This window comes from Corvus kubaryi, unplaced genomic scaffold (genome assembly GCF_017639235.1).
Source record: "Corvus kubaryi isolate FWS band 111438036 unplaced genomic scaffold, C.kubaryi_AGA036_p1.0 37397, whole genome shotgun sequence".
Taxonomy (NCBI): domain Eukaryota; kingdom Metazoa; phylum Chordata; class Aves; order Passeriformes; family Corvidae; genus Corvus; species Corvus kubaryi.
This window is the reverse complement of record NW_024581136.1, coordinates 19,324,434-19,340,733: the sequence shown is the minus strand read 5'-3', so window position 1 is coordinate 19,340,733 and position 16,300 is coordinate 19,324,434. Positions and strand designations below refer to the sequence as shown.

The window sequence follows — 16,300 nt, the reverse complement described above, 5'->3', positions numbered from 1 at the left end:
ACATCAGCACCGGCTTATCCAGGTTGTTCTGCAGAACTCGGTGGCAGCGTTTCCTCAGGGTGGCAGTCCCTGAAATGTTCTGGTGGCTTTAGGGGCTGTTAATTTGTTCTTTTTCTGCTGTTTGCCTTTATAGGTAGAAACTCTTGGATTTTTTTTCTAGTGTTTTCTTGGGTTTTTCATTGCCAAAATCCAGCATGAGTGGCTACATAAAATGAAGCTGACTGAGGCTGGTGAAGTGTGCTTGGCTTGCATTTTAATGGCAATATTCAACCTACAGATGGGCTTGGAGAGAGGTCGCCTAAGTTCAAGTGAGAATTTCAGTGCAGATTCGTAGATTTTGAAGGCCAGATGGCACTGCTGTGATCATCTTGTCTGATCTCCTGCAGAACACAGGCCGTGGAATTGCACCCATCCATTCCCACCTCCAGCACAACGTTTTCCCTGCAGATGTTTCACTTCTCTGTCAGGCCAAAATTTCAGCTGACCTCACATCGATATCAGTGCTGTTAATGACCTGGATTATGGGAATATTAAAGAGAAAAGCTTGCAAGGTCTCCCCTGGAATCTTGTTGGCCTGGTTGCAATTCCTTTTTTTTTTTTTAATTATTTGTTGTAAGATCGATAGAGCTGTACAGTGGTTTTCAGGAGTGTTTAGTAAGAACTCCAGAGGGAGGATCTGACAGCCCTGCTCCGTGATGGATTGGAATGTCAGATCAGCATATGGAGAAAGGAGGAAAAAGGCAAGATGGGGAAAGCCAAACCAGAGCTCTTTTTAAAAACACCCTTGAAATTGGGTTGGTGACTAAATAAAGCTTTCTTGCCACCAAAAGTACAGCAACAACAGCAAAAAATTTGATCTGAAAATAAATCCCTTTTTTTGTTCAGAAAATCATCGCATTTTCCTTGCACTTTAGGTGATTGCTGTTTTTCCCAGCAGGATTTCTCACTTTCCCGGAGAAACAATGAGTCTGTGAAACTTTTCCAAAAAAAACCAAACCAATTTTTGATTTTTCCCAGCCAAATCCCAGTGTTGCTGTGTCGCCCAGCCAGGACAAACATTGCATGAGGTACTGTGAGCCCAGTTCCCTTCTCTTTGTTCCCCCAAAAAGGCATTTTTTTCCTTGGAATTGTCTTATTGGGTCTGACAGGAGCTCGGCATGCGAATAAAACATTCTGCGACATGAATAATGATTGCAGAATCAGATGTTCTGCATGTAGCTGGTTTGAAGTAGGAATATATATAAAAAAAAAGAGGGCAAGTATTGTTCATGTTCATTCTGCAGTGTTGGCTGAAGTGAGTTCTCTTGGAGCTGGCTCCGAGCTGGGAATTCCAACCTGTCGAGTGTTCCTGCTCGAGATCAGGGTGTTTTCAGCAGGAGGTGAAATGAGCAATGATAGGGTGGCAAATGGGGACAGGGACTGGGCAGGGAGGATGAATTTAGCAGGAGAATGGGTGATACAGATCTTAAAAGGTGTTTTGGAGATCAGTCATTTTTTTGGAGATCCCCATTTCCTCCTCCCACAGGGAGAGTGTTGGACTGTGTGGTAAAAGGGGTGGAAGGAAGCAGCAAAACCCAGCCCTGCAGCTTCAGCGGGATACAACCAAATCCTGTTGTAGTCCTGCATCCCATCCCAGTGTCCTTCATCCAAAATCCTGGAATTGTTCAGGTTGGAAAAGCCCTCTGAGGTCATCGAGTCCAGCCTGTGACCAATCCCCACCTTGTCACCAGCCCAGAGCACGGAGTGCCACGTCCAGGCCTTCCTTGGACACCTCCAGGGATGGGCACTCCACACCTCCTTGGAAAGCCCATTCCAATGTCTGACAACTTTTTTTCCATGGAGAAATTCCATTGATGTGTGTATGACTATGCAGATTGTGGGCTGCCCTTGCTTCCAGAACTTTGTTTTCCAGAACAAAGAATTTGGAGAATTTCCAGAACTTTCAGGGAACAAGTGCTAAAAGCAATAAATAATCAAATGCACAGAACTCTGCAAACCAAATCCTCACACACAGAACACGTGGAGGACGTAACTTGGGACAGCGTGGGAGGGAACAGACTCTTAGTGGAGATCTTCAGAGACTACAACAAACCTTTCTTGACTGTGACCAGAAACACCTTGATATTCCTCACTTTCTTCCAGGTCAGAACGACTTTAATTTGCAGTTCACTGCATCATCTGCAGGGTCTTGGAGCAGTCTGTGTGCAGGAAGGACGGGCTGTGGCAGGGAGGAGGAAAATCCTCAGTGTTATTCCGCAGTGTTTACAGCTCCTGACAGGATGGCTTTAGGAGTGAAGGTTTCACTGTGGCTTAGCACACGCACGCTGTAATTTGTCTGTCAGTTCTCTAAAAGTTCATTGGCATTATCGAGTCGTGTTTAACTCAGTGGGGAAATATGGATTTCATCCCTGGTGATTTCATGGAGCACTTTGATAGCCTGAAGGTTTCCCATCAGAAACACAATGTCCCATCTCCTCCTCACCTCCTTGGGAATTACTGCACCTCTTCATAGGACTTCAGCACACAAAGGACCCAAAATGAATGGGGAATGATTCTTTCAAGCTCTGGGTGCTGTTTGAAAGGATTAAATGTCTCATTGTGCAGGGATACCTGCAGGTCTGGAACCTCTCTGAACATCTGTGTGAGTTGGTGGTCATAGAGCCAAAAGAAGGGCATGGGCAAAAATCAGTTTTCCTTGGTAGAAGATGGCACGTGCTGAGTATAACAGAGAACTCCACTTTCTGTGCTGGGTCATGTCCAGATAAATATGACAGGAATATTTTGGCACTTTTCTTCCCCTTTTTATTTTTAAAGAAGTGTAGGAAGCTCTTTGCAGCGCTGTACCTGCTGGGCTTGGTCCAACACCAACAGAAAATCTCTGCATCCATCGAGGAGCCCAAGCCAGAGGTGCCTCTGCCTTTCCACAGCTGTTGCAGACTTCAGATGGAGACCAAGAAACCTTGTGTATCTGGAGAACATTTAATTTTCCATGCTCAACCATTCAGTTAAAGGTGTTTCCAGAGCACATTAACAAAAATAAAAGCTGACAGATTAAAAGGATCTTTGTTCATTTTGGAGGAGTGCTCCGAGGTGAAATAATGTTTAGTTCTGATACTCCACTGAGTTGTGCAAAGCACTCTCTGTGTGTTTTGGATGAGTAAATATTCCATGTAAAAATAAGGGTGTTTGTATCAAAACAGTCTTTAGTATTTCTTTTTCACTCTTCTGCCATGTTGTTTTTTAAATCTGATTTCATGTGCACATACACAGTTTTTATAGTGTAATTTTACCTGGTGAGTGAAAAGCCAAATTTTATAAACAAAACTTAGTGCTAACAAGAAAACTGCATTTCTTCATGGTAGAAATGAGCATAATTACAGTAAAACACTGCTTTTAAGAGTGTTCAGCTGCTGTCAGTGTGCCTGACATGCAGCAGAACTGGATACACATTCTGTTCCTGGGAAAAAAAGGCAGGAGACATGGATTCTGTTGGGTACAACCTGAAGACAACTTTTAACCATCAGAAAACAAAGTTTAATTATCAGAAGCCAACTATTAACCCTCAGAAGCCAAAGGGCACGATGCTGCCATTGATTCTCAATCCGAAGTTGGGTTCACAAGTTGGAGGAGGGAAAGAGTGGAGATAATTTTTCTGCTGACTGCATAGAACTGGCTGCTTGTTAAACTCCAAGAGTAGATTATTGCCACGTGGTCTTATTGTTTGGACTAGGCAGATCTGGCTGTGCAATATGGGATGTGCCAGGCTGGATCACTGTTAATGTTCAATCTCATCTGGAACGCCAAGTGCTCTTTAACAGCACTGAAATGTCCCCACTCCTGCTCCACTGCAGGCTTGAGGGGATCCCAGCCTGACAAGCTGGCACAGCATCCCAGCAGTGGGAGGGGAGAGATGTGTGACGATGGGACTGAAATGAGGACCCCACGTGAAGCCCCTGCAGGGCAGGACCAGATGCCGTAGGCGGAGCATTGGAGTTGGGTATTTCCTCCCAGGCTTCTCCAGCACCTCAGCAAAGCTTTGCAGGGATGTGAAGAGCCTTAGTTCGTCTCTGCTTTGTTGTTCCAGTCTCACTCCAATCCCTTCCCAGAATTCAAGAGTGGAAAGAACTCCAAGCAACTCGTGATAATAATTCTGTGGCTGTCTTGGTAATGCCTCCATAATTAACATTTGTCCTTACAGATACAATAACAGCCCATAATGCAGACATAAATATTCCATTTTAAATAGGCACCTGAATTCCGGAGATGAGTGGTGTAAACTTTAATTACATTTCACAAGTGCATTTCCCTCATAATCCCATATTTTTTGTTAGACACAAAATAACATTTCTGCTCACTTTGGATAGGGGTTTTTTTTTCTTTGCTTTGTTCTGTTTAAATACAAAAAAATGTGAACAAGTAGAGGAAAACCTGTTGACTTAGCCAAATTAAATATGTACAGAGAAAGTCATACAGAAAGTTTAATTTTTTCCCTCCGTCTCTATAAAGATATGATAATTTTATGAATCAAAATCTTAAGCTCCATATTGCTGCCATCTCTTCAGGAAAACAAATGCTAGATTCATTTGAAAGTTCTTGTTTAACATATTACAAAGATTAATCTCTCAGTTGTTATTTAAAGCACATGTTGTTGAGTTTCAGTAATTCAAAGAAATATAAATACAATTGAATTTGATGAGGGTGTCTGCTGATGGAATATAGACTTTGCTTTCCAACCAGGATTTACCTGCTGATCTCATTTTTCCATGTAGGAAATCACAGCTGAGTTTGTGCAGAAATGGAACTTGAGTTTTATTCTGAAGGTGCGTCCCTGTGAGTAGAAACATCAGATTTTACTTTCTCATGGATTTTATACGAAGCCTCGGATCAACAGGACCCAGGGAATGGCTTCTCACTGCCAGAGGGCAGGGCTGGATGGGAGATTGGGAAGGAATTGTTCCCTGGGAGGGTGGGCAGGCCCTGGCACAGGGTGCCCAGAGCAGCTGGGACTGCCCCTGGATCCCTGGCAGTGCCCAAGGCCAGGCTGGACATTGGGGCTTGGAGCAGCCTGGCACAGTGGGAGGTGTCCCTGCCCATGGCAGGGGATGGAACAAGATGATCTTTAAGGTCCTTTCCAACCAAACCATTCTGGGATTCTGTGATTCGCTGAGATAAAAGTTCAGCTGTCGTCTAAAGCGATAAATCAAAAGTTGGGATTTAAAGCATAAATTTCTGTCATTTCTGAAAATAGACTCAAGAGCTTTAACGTTGCATTTTTGGTTGTTTCCAATTGACAGATCCTTTCTCTCTCCCTCTATTTATTGGATATTATCTCTCTATTCTGCTTGTCATGGCACTACCTGAAGTTTTGAGATACGCAGGCTTTGGCAGCGTTATTGACTTGGAAAGTTCCCGTGTCCTTCACATTCCATTGTGTTCAACTCCCCAGATAAGTTCATGGTTATATTGTATGCATCTGATCCAATTTATTTCAGCAACAAGATATTGCTTGGAAGGAAACAGATTCTGCTCTCTATCTTCAGGAATTACCTAAATGTGCTAAAATCCAAGCCTAACGATTTTTCACAATTAGGCTGATGGGCCTTGATGCCTTTCTGAGGGAAAAACCTGAGAAATATGCCCAGAATAACAAATCATTAGATGTGATAAGCCAGGAGGTCCAGTTTTCCTGATAACTTGTCTTAATTATCTTTTTGGGTTTTTTTCACTCTGGGCTACTTGTTTATATCGGAAGTAAAAACGATCCCTCTGTCATCCTTGGATATTCCCAGCAGCCAAGAAAGTCTTTTCCATCTATTTCCCCTCATCCCCCCAGCCCCTGCAGCCAAGCTGCCTTCCAAGGCATAATTAATTTATAGTTTGTACCCCAAGGAGGAAAAGTTGAGTGCTCATCAGTGTGATATTCTAGCACTTCAGTGCATTATTTTGGGAGATCTTATTGTGTTTATTCCAATACCCATGGCAAAAAAACCTGGATTCTTTGCCCTTCATTTCCTTCTTGAACGTAATAAACCTAATTCAGGCACTAATCATATTACAACCACTTATTATTTTGGTAATTCAGACTAAAAAGGGCCTGATTTTGGTGTTTCCACTGCAGTTGGTTGGGAGGGAGGTGGGTATCCACTGAAATAGTAAAATCCAAAACATCATGCCCAGAAATTGGCTCTGTTGTGAAAGAAAATCTCCAATTTGAGTTCCAGCCACTGTGTTTTAAAGTGCTTCGTGACGCAGAGTTCCTGCACAGGGCAAGAAAAGCTGCACAATTCTTGGTCCAGCTCATGGCACACTTTCATACGGGCTCGGGAACCTGAATTTCAGCACCTCATCTGGGAGTGTCAACCTTTGTAGGCAGTGGTAGAGCAAAAAATCCCACTGCCAGCAACTCTTGTTGTAATTGTCTGCCCTATTTTAGCAACTCCAGGTAAGTTTGTAAGGAATTTTCATTTTATAGGGACTGAAAGGATGTTTTTCAAAAATAGTGAATAGTGGTCCCATTTTCATCCAAAGATTTTTATTCATTTTATTCCTTTTTAATTTGGCATTCTGTTTTCTCTTCCTGTTCTAAACTGAGCTGTCAAAAACCAGTGCAGTGTCTGGAAAGTGTGCAGGGAGAAGGAAAAAAAAGTCACATTTCTGTGTTCTTTTATGTCCTTAATTTTCCAGGAGACTCAGTCTCAACCAGGACTTCAACTGGGAGAAAATACATTTCTAGAACAACACTTGAAAAGAAAGAAAAGAGTAAATAGTTATTAAGCGAGATATTCTGGTGCATAAGTCTAAAATTATATATATATTCTATAAATTCAATCAGAAATCTTAAGTAGCTGAGTGCTGGTGAACTGTGGTGAGATCATGAAGGGGATACTGAAATTCTTAGCCCAAAATGACAGAATTTCATGTCCCTAAAACTTGGGAAAATCCTCCTTAAAGAGGCCATCTGAAGTCATCAGCAGAAACCTGATGTTTATTTTTCACAGTGAAATATGGTATTTTCTTACTTTCTCCTCTGAATACCAGGGAACTTTGTTGTTGTTGTTCGTAATTAATAATTCTTGGCATTTTTGCCTCACATTTTACTGGCTGTATTTATAGAACTGAATTTAATTCAACCTCACATTAGGAATACAAATATATTAAATCCCTAAGTCATGGTTCCTCTTCTTTTTTTTTTTTTTAACTCCTCGCATGCATTTAGTAAAAGCAACATTTCCAAAATTCCCATCTGTTCTGCATGTACACGCAGCTAATTATACACTGATTGACAAGGCTATAAAAGGACATTTTGGGGAGATGATGGGTTTAGGAGCTGCACTAAAAAATTCCCATGTGGAGGCATTCTGCAGTTTTCCCATGGAAACTCTGTGTGGGAGTCAGGGAGATACAAATACAACAAATTGTGCTCTGGCTGTCACCCGTGTGGTGTCAGAAAGGTTTGGGGTTGTTTGTGTGTATTTATCTGTGCTGGAGTAAATGTGTGTGTGGGGAGGGATCAATAACCCACAAATAATGACACAGCCCCGGCAGGAGCAGCCCTGCCCACCCCTCACCTGAATCCGCAGCAGTTCCTCAGGGCTCTGCTCCTGGTTGAAGGGATGCTGGAGGGATCCCAAAGAGCTGTGGATGGCCCCACAGGCACTGATGGGATCAGAGAATCCCAGGATCACTGAGGGTGGAAAAGATCTCCAAGGTCATCGAGTGACCGATGCCCACCTTGTCCCCAGCCCAGAGCACTGAGTGCCACCTCCAGCCCTTCCTTGGGCACCTCCAGGGATGGGAACTCCAAAGCTCCCTGGGCAGCCCCTGCCAAGGCCTGACCTCCCTTTCCATGGGGAAATTCCTGCTGCTGTCCACCCTGAGCCTCCCCTGGCCCAGCCTGAGGCCGTTCCCTCTCCTCCTGTCCCTGTTCCCTGCGAGCAGAGCCCGACCCCCCCGGCTGCCCCCTCCTGTCAGGGACTTGTGCAGAGCCACAAGGTCCCCCCTGAGCCTCCTTTGCTCCAGCCTGAGCCCCTTCCCAGCTCCCTCAGCCTCTCCTGGGGCTCCAGACCCTTTCCCAACCCCACTCCCTTCCCTGAACACACTCCAGCCCCTTTATTCATAGCATCATATCCAAGGGATGATGGATTTAGCAGCAGAGCTGCAACAATAAATTCTGGGCATCAGCAAACCTTGGATTTGAACCTTAAATGCTGAACTTCTGTCTAAAAATAGCCCTGGTGCAAGATGAGCCACTCAGTTTCTTTTAAATAAATCACCCACTTTTACAGAATAATTTATTTTATGTTTCTTTGTCCTTTCTGTTCTTCCTTTCTAAATTTTTAAATTTTTTTATTTCTTCTATACATAGACCACTTTTACTCTAGACAAGGAAGAGGAGAGCTTGTATTTTAAATATATTTCTGTGTGAGCAGGGCTATGTATGAGACAATCTGGGAGAAACATTATCAGAAAATTTTGACAGAAATGGAAGAAAAATTGGACACAGAAAAAGGTCAACCAAAAAGCAGACAATTTCTTAATTGTATTCTTAACAAGGGTAATTAAGCACTGGAACAGATTAATAATGGATGTGGTTCATGCAGCATCAATGAGGAGTCTTAAAATAAGATTGAATCTCTTCCTAAAATGCCTGATCTAATTTCAGCACAAGTTATTGGGTTAGATGAAGGCACCAAGAAATAAAATCCCAATCTGTGGCACAGGAGAAACGTTCACAACATTTCTGATGGCCCGGAAATATCTGTTTCTGGAAAAATCCAGCAGGAGAAAATCCAATTGTTCTTCTAACGTGGAATGTGAGTATAATCAGGTCAATTTATTAGCACATTGCCTAGACCAGAGAATAATATTGGCGTTGTGGGTTTCTCTTTGTTACATTTTATTTGTTCTTTTAAAGATTATAGACAAAAAGGATCAATCTGTATTTTATATTTTCTGATTTCACAGTGTTAATGCGATGCTCGTTGATGACATCAACAAGGAGTTCTTGGCTGTCGTTCCCAGGGTTTGTAGGGAGTTCTAGAACATTTTAATTGGGTTTTTTAGGATTTATTTGTAACATTGAGAGAGGAAACAACAGAGTTGAAATGCTGCTCAGATGCAGCCACAGCTCCATGTCACAGCCGTCCTGCCGTTCCCTGTCCTTCAGTGAAACGTGGGTGTGCATGGGATGCAATCCAGGGGCATCATTTAGTCCTTGTGGGAGCAGCTAAATCTGGGAACGATGTGTTCTGGAAATGGTTTTCCATGGATGGAATAGTTCATCCCCTTGTCCTTCAGGGGGCTGCACAGGATGCAATCCAGGAGCGTCATTGAGCCCTTGGAGGAGCAGCTAAATCTGGGAATGAAGTGTTCATGGAATGAAGTGCCTTTCCGTGGATGGAATGGTTCCTCCCCCAGCAGGTGACAGCCGGGAGCTCTGCTCCAGATGGGGAATGTCAAGCACCTCACAAGGTAATTAATCTCCCCCAAACTCCCGTCTAATTTAATGAGTCGTAGTTCACAGAGCGGTGTCAGTAAGGACCAAAACATTGGCTAAGGTCTGTGGGGAGCCTTAAATCAGGGAAGAGCACCACTAACGACTCCTGGAAGTCAATCCAAAGGCTTCTCTGAGCCTGGAATTAGCAGGACAGCTCCTGGTCCCTCCTTGTGGCACTAAATGACCTTTAAAAGTCCCTTCCAACCTAAACCATCCTGTGATTCTCTAGTGTTACACCACATTTACAATTCCATGTAATTTGGTGACCCACATGCACTGAAAAGGGGGAAAAAAATGGAATATCTGCAAATTTTCAAACCAATAGGAAATTTAGAATTGATTTTAGAAACAATCAATCAAAAATATGAAATTGAAGATTGCTATGGAGAGCTGAAAGGAGCAACCCAAACCACCTGCTCCCTGATGGTGTTGTCCAATTTCTGTATAAACTCAATTTAAATTTCTATATTTTGTGTTCAGGTAGCACAAAAAATAAACTCAATCAAGGAGAAGGTTCCAAACACCTCTCAGTAACGGAAACAACAATTTCAGGGCTCTAGTCCAGAAAATTCTGCAAAGAAAAATGATTGGCGTGAGCAGTAGTTGTCTCTTTGGGACTGTCACTGGGAATTGTTGGGAGCAATTCCTCTTGGTTGGTGATAGTGATTTACAATAACTCCCCCTTCACAACTGAATACATCCCTAAAATGATTCCTTGACAAAGAAAGTGTAATGCTTATTTTTATTTCTTTTTTACAGTGGGCTTGTTAGAATATTGAAGCAACCGGCCATCAAGGGAGCATCCAAAACACAGGGCACAGTCAAACCACACATTAGAGGGAAAGCACAAGATGTGGAGCTGTCAGAGAGAGTGTTGGACTCTGGGGACGGAGAAAGGACAGAGAAGGAGGGAAAAGAAAGGGGTTTGCAAATTATTTGCTCTATATTATCTCTTTATTTAATTTTAAAATGGTAGTTAGCTTCATTTTAATTTGTGTTTATTTATGTAATTGAATATTTATTTATATAATCAAATATTCATTTATTTGTGTGTTTACTTATTTTTATAGTAGGGGTTCACCTCTCCTTTTTTATTGAGTTTCTTGGAAAGTTCTCCCTCTGGAAAGATAGGATCCTTCCCAAGAAAAGTTCAGGCTGGGGAGCCCAACGTCCCACCCAGCTCAGGGCTAACTCCCAGGGATGGGTAGGAGCTGGATCCCTCTGCCAGTGATATTCCTGCTTTCCAGCAAACAGAAATACACGATCTTTCCTCTCATTCCCAGGAAACTTCACTCTTTCAGTGCTCTTTAATTCTGTTGCTATTGTTTCAGGGAACCGTAAATGCTTAAATTTGGTGGATTTGATGCCATGAAATACTGTAACTGATAATTAGACTGCAGCCTGGATGTTTACAACCCCATGCTCCGTGTTTTCAGCCAGTTCTTTCCCACTGAATTCCGTGAGGGTCTGGGTGCAATAACAGGAGTGTGTTTTCAAATAATGCAACTTCTGGCTGAATGAGATTTTAATTTTTGCCTTTCTTACAACCAGGGCTACAAAAATATTTGGGTTTTTTCCTCGTAGCCTTTAATTTATACAAGAACCCTTAATGACTACTGCTTAGCCACCAGGAGTCTGCATTTATTTAAATCAATATCTAATTAGTTTCCTTAATATATTACCTTTCACTCCAGAAATTTAAGGAATTTAAGCGATTAAGTTTGGGCACTGATATCCTCCTGCTTGCTTTTGTTTCTGCTTGACTAAATTTTGCCTCTATTTGATCATTTCTAGACCCCCAAATCCCATTGATTTCTTTAGTTTGTTGGTTTACTTGTGTATTTTTAAGGATTTTTTGTTTAAGGATTTTGCGGTGGAAGAATCTTTCCCTCTTAACTTTCATTTTTTTTTTCCAGCCAGTGGATGATGAAGTTGAAGGATAAGAAGAATGATTTTATGGATTCACAACACAATGCAAAGGTGAGATTTCCTCTTACTTCTACCTTGAAATTGCTTTGATTAAGAGAAAAAAATTGCTTCAGTAGAAAGAAATATTTGTAAAATGTAGAAATTCCTAATCATAGGCAAAACAGAATATTTGAGGAACTTTTTAGGGTGGTGGGGACAGAGAAATCCATTTGAGGAACTTTTTGTGGTGGGGACAGGGAAATCCATCCTATGATACTTTATGTGTTTGATACAATTAATTTTTAAACCATTTAATAAATTAAAATCTTCTTTCTTTTTTTACAAGAAGGACCTGAAAAGCAAAAATGAGAAAGATGAGTTTCCCCCTTTCAGTATGAATATTAAATATATGAAAAACCAGAGCTGGGGCAAAATATTTCCCCTGTGTTCTTTGTAAAGCACCTGGAAGGCCTCACAGTAGAGGCCCATTAGGAAGGATGATTCCCTGCATGGGGATATGTGGGAATGACAACTTTCCAGGAAAAATGGAAGGGCTGGGGTTTTTTTAAAAGCCACGGAAAAATGAGCAACCATTTTGGGTGGAACAGAACAGCTGATACGCTCTTGCCAAGCTCGTTTCTTTATATAAGTGGTTTATTTATATATGCAGATGTATGCAAATCCTCGACACCGAAACCACCCTGTAAGCAACAGAATTTACAGGAGGTCTAGGAATTCCTGGAGCTGCCAAAGAAACTCTGCAGAACCAGAGACTCCCATGCAGGAGGCCCCTGGTTTGGAGTTTTGGGATTGTTTTAAGAGTTTTCAGCTTCTGATGTGAAAACCTAAGGTCGATGGTTGGACTTGATGACTTTAGAGAGCTTTTTCAACCTGAATGATTCTGTGACTCTGTGATTTTGGGGTGGCACACATGGACTATTCAGCACAGCTATGTCTGAGCAGATTTATTCTCTGCCAGTTCTCAGGACCTTTTCCTAAGTAAACTCACCATGGAAATGGTGCATTATGGAGGATGGATATCACTGGATTTAATTAGCAGCCTTGACAGGACGAGTGGCTGCCTGTTGTATTCCAGGACAGAGAATGGTTCAGAACAAACATCCCAGAAGGAATTTCTCATTATTACAGCACTGTCAACCTGAAATTGGACTTTCTAGGACTTGGAAATCCCATTCACACAGAGATATCAATTGTAACAGATAATCTCTTGACTCACTTTATTCTTATTCACCTTATTTAGCCTTATTGAATTAGGGAAACATAAGAATAACCCACTTGCTGAATGTTTCTGGATACATATTTGTCATCCATGTCAGTACAAAAATAGCTCGATTTATCTGGTGTGTCTTTTATTTTTCTTCTCCAAAAACTCGAGAACAGATTTTTGAGCTGCCTCAAAAAAAAGTTGCCTCAGAGATGACATTTCAAAGATCCAACCCAATAAATAAAGATATTGTGGCCATTTCCCTGTATTTCTAAGCTCGTTGTTGGAAACAACAGTCCGATAATTGTGGCTGCTCATGCCATTAATGAAGCAATGCCATCTAAAGCTCGGATTTTGCAATCTTTTCTGCATATGAATAGTCTGAAGTTCAATGTAAGCTGATGATTAAGACCCACTTGAAACATTTGATTCTGCAAGATGTTGTTTTGTGCCGCGGCTTTCGGCTCCCTTTGACTTTCAAGTGGCTGGAACGTTGTGAATCACGAGTGGGAGAGCAGCTAAATGGAGAAAGAGAAGTAAAGAGATGAAATATAAAAGAGTGTATTGGATTCTCTCTCCTTCCATCCCAACTCTGGGCACACAACAGCAACTCTTGACTCGAGGGACGTGAGGGAAAAGCGCTGGGGTTTCCAACGAGCCTCTGACATTTTTGATGTTGTGCATTTGTAGGATGACTCAGATTTGCCAACTGCTGCTGCCGTGGGTTTTGGATGCTCCATGCTCAGGGTTTTTTTGGGTGTTTGGTGCAGAGTCTGACCTCAGCACCTGCATCCACAGATGCACCCTCTGCTTCCATCCCGAATTTTGTGGTTCATCCAAGTCCAGCAATGTCAATCCGCGCAAAGATTGAGGTGAGATGACTTTGAAGTGCACAAGGAACACACACAGGTCCTTGCTGGGTGCTGATAATAAAAAAAAAGAGAAAAATCTCCTCCTGATCAATCCCACACCCCACAATTTCATATTTTTTCCTCTTTTCTGTCTAGACAGGGAGGTTGGGAAGCGTGGTTTGATGGCAGCCCGCAACAGAAACTGATCCTGGGAAGGTATTTTTAATAAGGGCATGCAAGAATGAGCCAAATCAAATGTAAGCAACTTTTTTTTAGCCTAATCTGCCTCCAGAGAAATGGCAGACTCCCCTCCAGCACTAATGAAGGAATCTATTCCAACCTCACTTGATTTTCTAACGACATCCTACAGGAAAACCACACAGAATATCCCATATACAAATGCATGGAAGTGGAACTTGATGATCCCACGTGTCCATTCCAACCTGAGATGGTCTGTGATTTATGGAACAGAAATGCAGGTAAAAAAAGAGTTTTAAAAATAATCCTGCCACTGGATTAAAGAAACGCTGAAGGTGTTTTCTTTCTTGTTTGGGACTAGAACAAGGTTGGTTCAATTGGATCCACAGTTTGTCAGTTCCTGGTGGCTTTTAACGATTCTTGGTTTTCAGCTTCATTTGTCTGTGCACACCTTCCCTGCACATTGAGAAATGGCTGGTGGGGAGGTGGAGTTGTGTCTCAGGCTGTTCTTCTTTAATATGGGAAATGTTTAAACATCCCATTTGGTTGAAAAAATCCATTATTTCCTAGTCAGTCTCATTCTTGAATATGTATTTCCCCAAAATACTTCTGAAGTGCTCCTTTCATCACGATTTTGAGGTGAAAATAAATAATAAAGATTTGGAGCTGGCCAACAAGCTGGAAAATCTATTTCTGAACCAGCTTTGTGTACAAGATGCTCAAAATAAGAGAGAAAGCAGGATGGAGATTTCATTCCTACTTGGAAGATAAAGCCCAGCTGTTCCAGAGCCATGGAGAATATAATTATCAAAAACCACTAATGAGGCATCCCAGGTGGCACAGAAAACTCACCTGTATCTTATCTCTATGCTTAGCAAAGAGATTTGTTATGGAAGGAATGGTTAAAGTTAATGTCAAGACTGGGAAAAAGGAAATATTTGCTGCACGAATTCTCCCCTTTCAGCTTTATTTTTGTTTACAGCTGTGCAAGCTGAGTATAAAACGCAGCTATTTTGACTTCGTAGTATTTTATGTCTCGTTTGAACGGTTTTAAAAATTGATTGAAGGCGGCCAAGAATTGAACCTTTTCCCTCTTCTCATGTTCCGTGGTGCTTGGTTTTATGTGGCACCTTTTCCACTAAAAAGGCACAGAGGAGGCTAAACAGCAAAATAAAAGCCAGCCATGCTCTACTAAATCTTATTACCCAAACCAGAATCATTTGAATGTTTTAAAAGTTTTATCCATTGGGTCCCTGTGGGAGGGCAGTGTCAGGTTGGTGGTGAATTTATTTTCCCCAAATTTCTGAATTTCAATCAGGTTTGCTCTAATAGCTGTCAGCTGACCTGATTAAAGCCTACCTCTCCTCGAGTTGATTTAAATCAACTTGGCTGCCACACAGCAAGCTGAAATTCACGCTGGCCATCTGCTGCACTAAATCAATTTATTTTGGAGAACTTTAATTCAATTACCAGGCCCATATTCCATGGCAGGTGTAGGAGACAAATCCATATTTCAGGTTCCTATGTGGGATCTGGTGTAGGCAACTGAGGAGTGAGAGGAGGACTTGGGTAACATAAAAGGAGTAAGAAAGGATTTCCCTGAAAGCTTTAATTACAGTTTTAAAGCAGACAATTTAAACAGGTTTTGGAATTAGAAATATTTAAAAGAATCATATTGTGACCTTGCAAATCGCTGCTGCTGTTGCACACAATGCTACAGCCCGCTAGAAATTATATAAATACTGTGACTTGGTTAACATTTCAAATCTCTGACTCAGAAATTACCATGAAAATGGGGAATATTTCAGGATCCAATGAGGCCTTTACCCATTTCTTGGCTTAGGGTTGTAGATCTGGAAGGCCAAAGCATCAGAGCCAGCTCACGTGTGGCTTTTGTGTGGTGTTGGGAGCCCTCTTGTCACATCTGTCAGCTGTTGGGAGGAGCTGCACTCTATGGATCCTCTGGCATCCAGACCCACCAAGGCTGAGAATGCCCTCATCCAACGGGAAAACATGGAATTGTGGTTTAAAAGTTCAAACAAGCTCCTGGGCTGCTCTTGGTCTTACCATGACAGTGGCGGCTCTTCCTTATTTATCAACAACACAAGGGAAAAAAGTAGCCTTGGTTGTAGGAACCCAGAGTGCTGAGAATATTTCTCTGCCTGTTTTTAAGGGTTCTTACCCCCCTGGACACCACTGGTATAGCTTTAAACCTTGGAAAAAATTACCAACAGTCAGACAACAGCTAGAAAATACAGTGGTGTGAATTAGGTTATAGACTACTAGGTAAGATTGTCACAGGGTGAAAAATTTAGAGGTTTTAGGCTTCTCTTTATAGTAAATAGATAAGAGTAAGAAATATCAAAATGGAGGATTGTTGTTCTCTAAACCTTCTTCTCCTTCTTCTACCACTCCATATTTTGCAGCAAAAGTAGTTTGGATTGATTGGATAGAAAATTCCGCAGTTCCTGGTCGTGTTACTGAATAATTGGTAAGAAAGTAAAACTAATGTACGTTTTTAGTAACTATTGGTTAAAATGTTTTTAAAAGGCCATGTAAATCTTGATAATGGCTCTCACTCCTAGTTTTCCTCCTTCTATGCTGTACCTGGGTCACGCCAGT

General features: G+C 41.8%; 1 long non-coding RNA gene across 1 annotated transcript in view; it reads left to right on the top strand.

Moving 5' to 3' along the window:
- Nucleotides 1-14,879, top strand: part of LOC121671112 — a 53,489-nt gene extending 38,610 nt beyond the window's left edge. The window contains exons 10-17 of the long non-coding RNA XR_006018396.1: nucleotides 4,770-4,820; nucleotides 5,295-6,442; nucleotides 8,663-8,813; nucleotides 9,298-9,471; nucleotides 10,256-10,419; nucleotides 11,413-11,476; nucleotides 12,075-13,737; nucleotides 13,851-14,879. This is a non-coding gene — a long non-coding RNA (uncharacterized LOC121671112). The remainder of the gene's footprint in view (nucleotides 1-4,769; nucleotides 4,821-5,294; nucleotides 6,443-8,662; nucleotides 8,814-9,297; nucleotides 9,472-10,255; nucleotides 10,420-11,412; nucleotides 11,477-12,074; nucleotides 13,738-13,850) is intronic.
- Nucleotides 14,880-16,300: the final 1,421 nt, after the last annotated feature.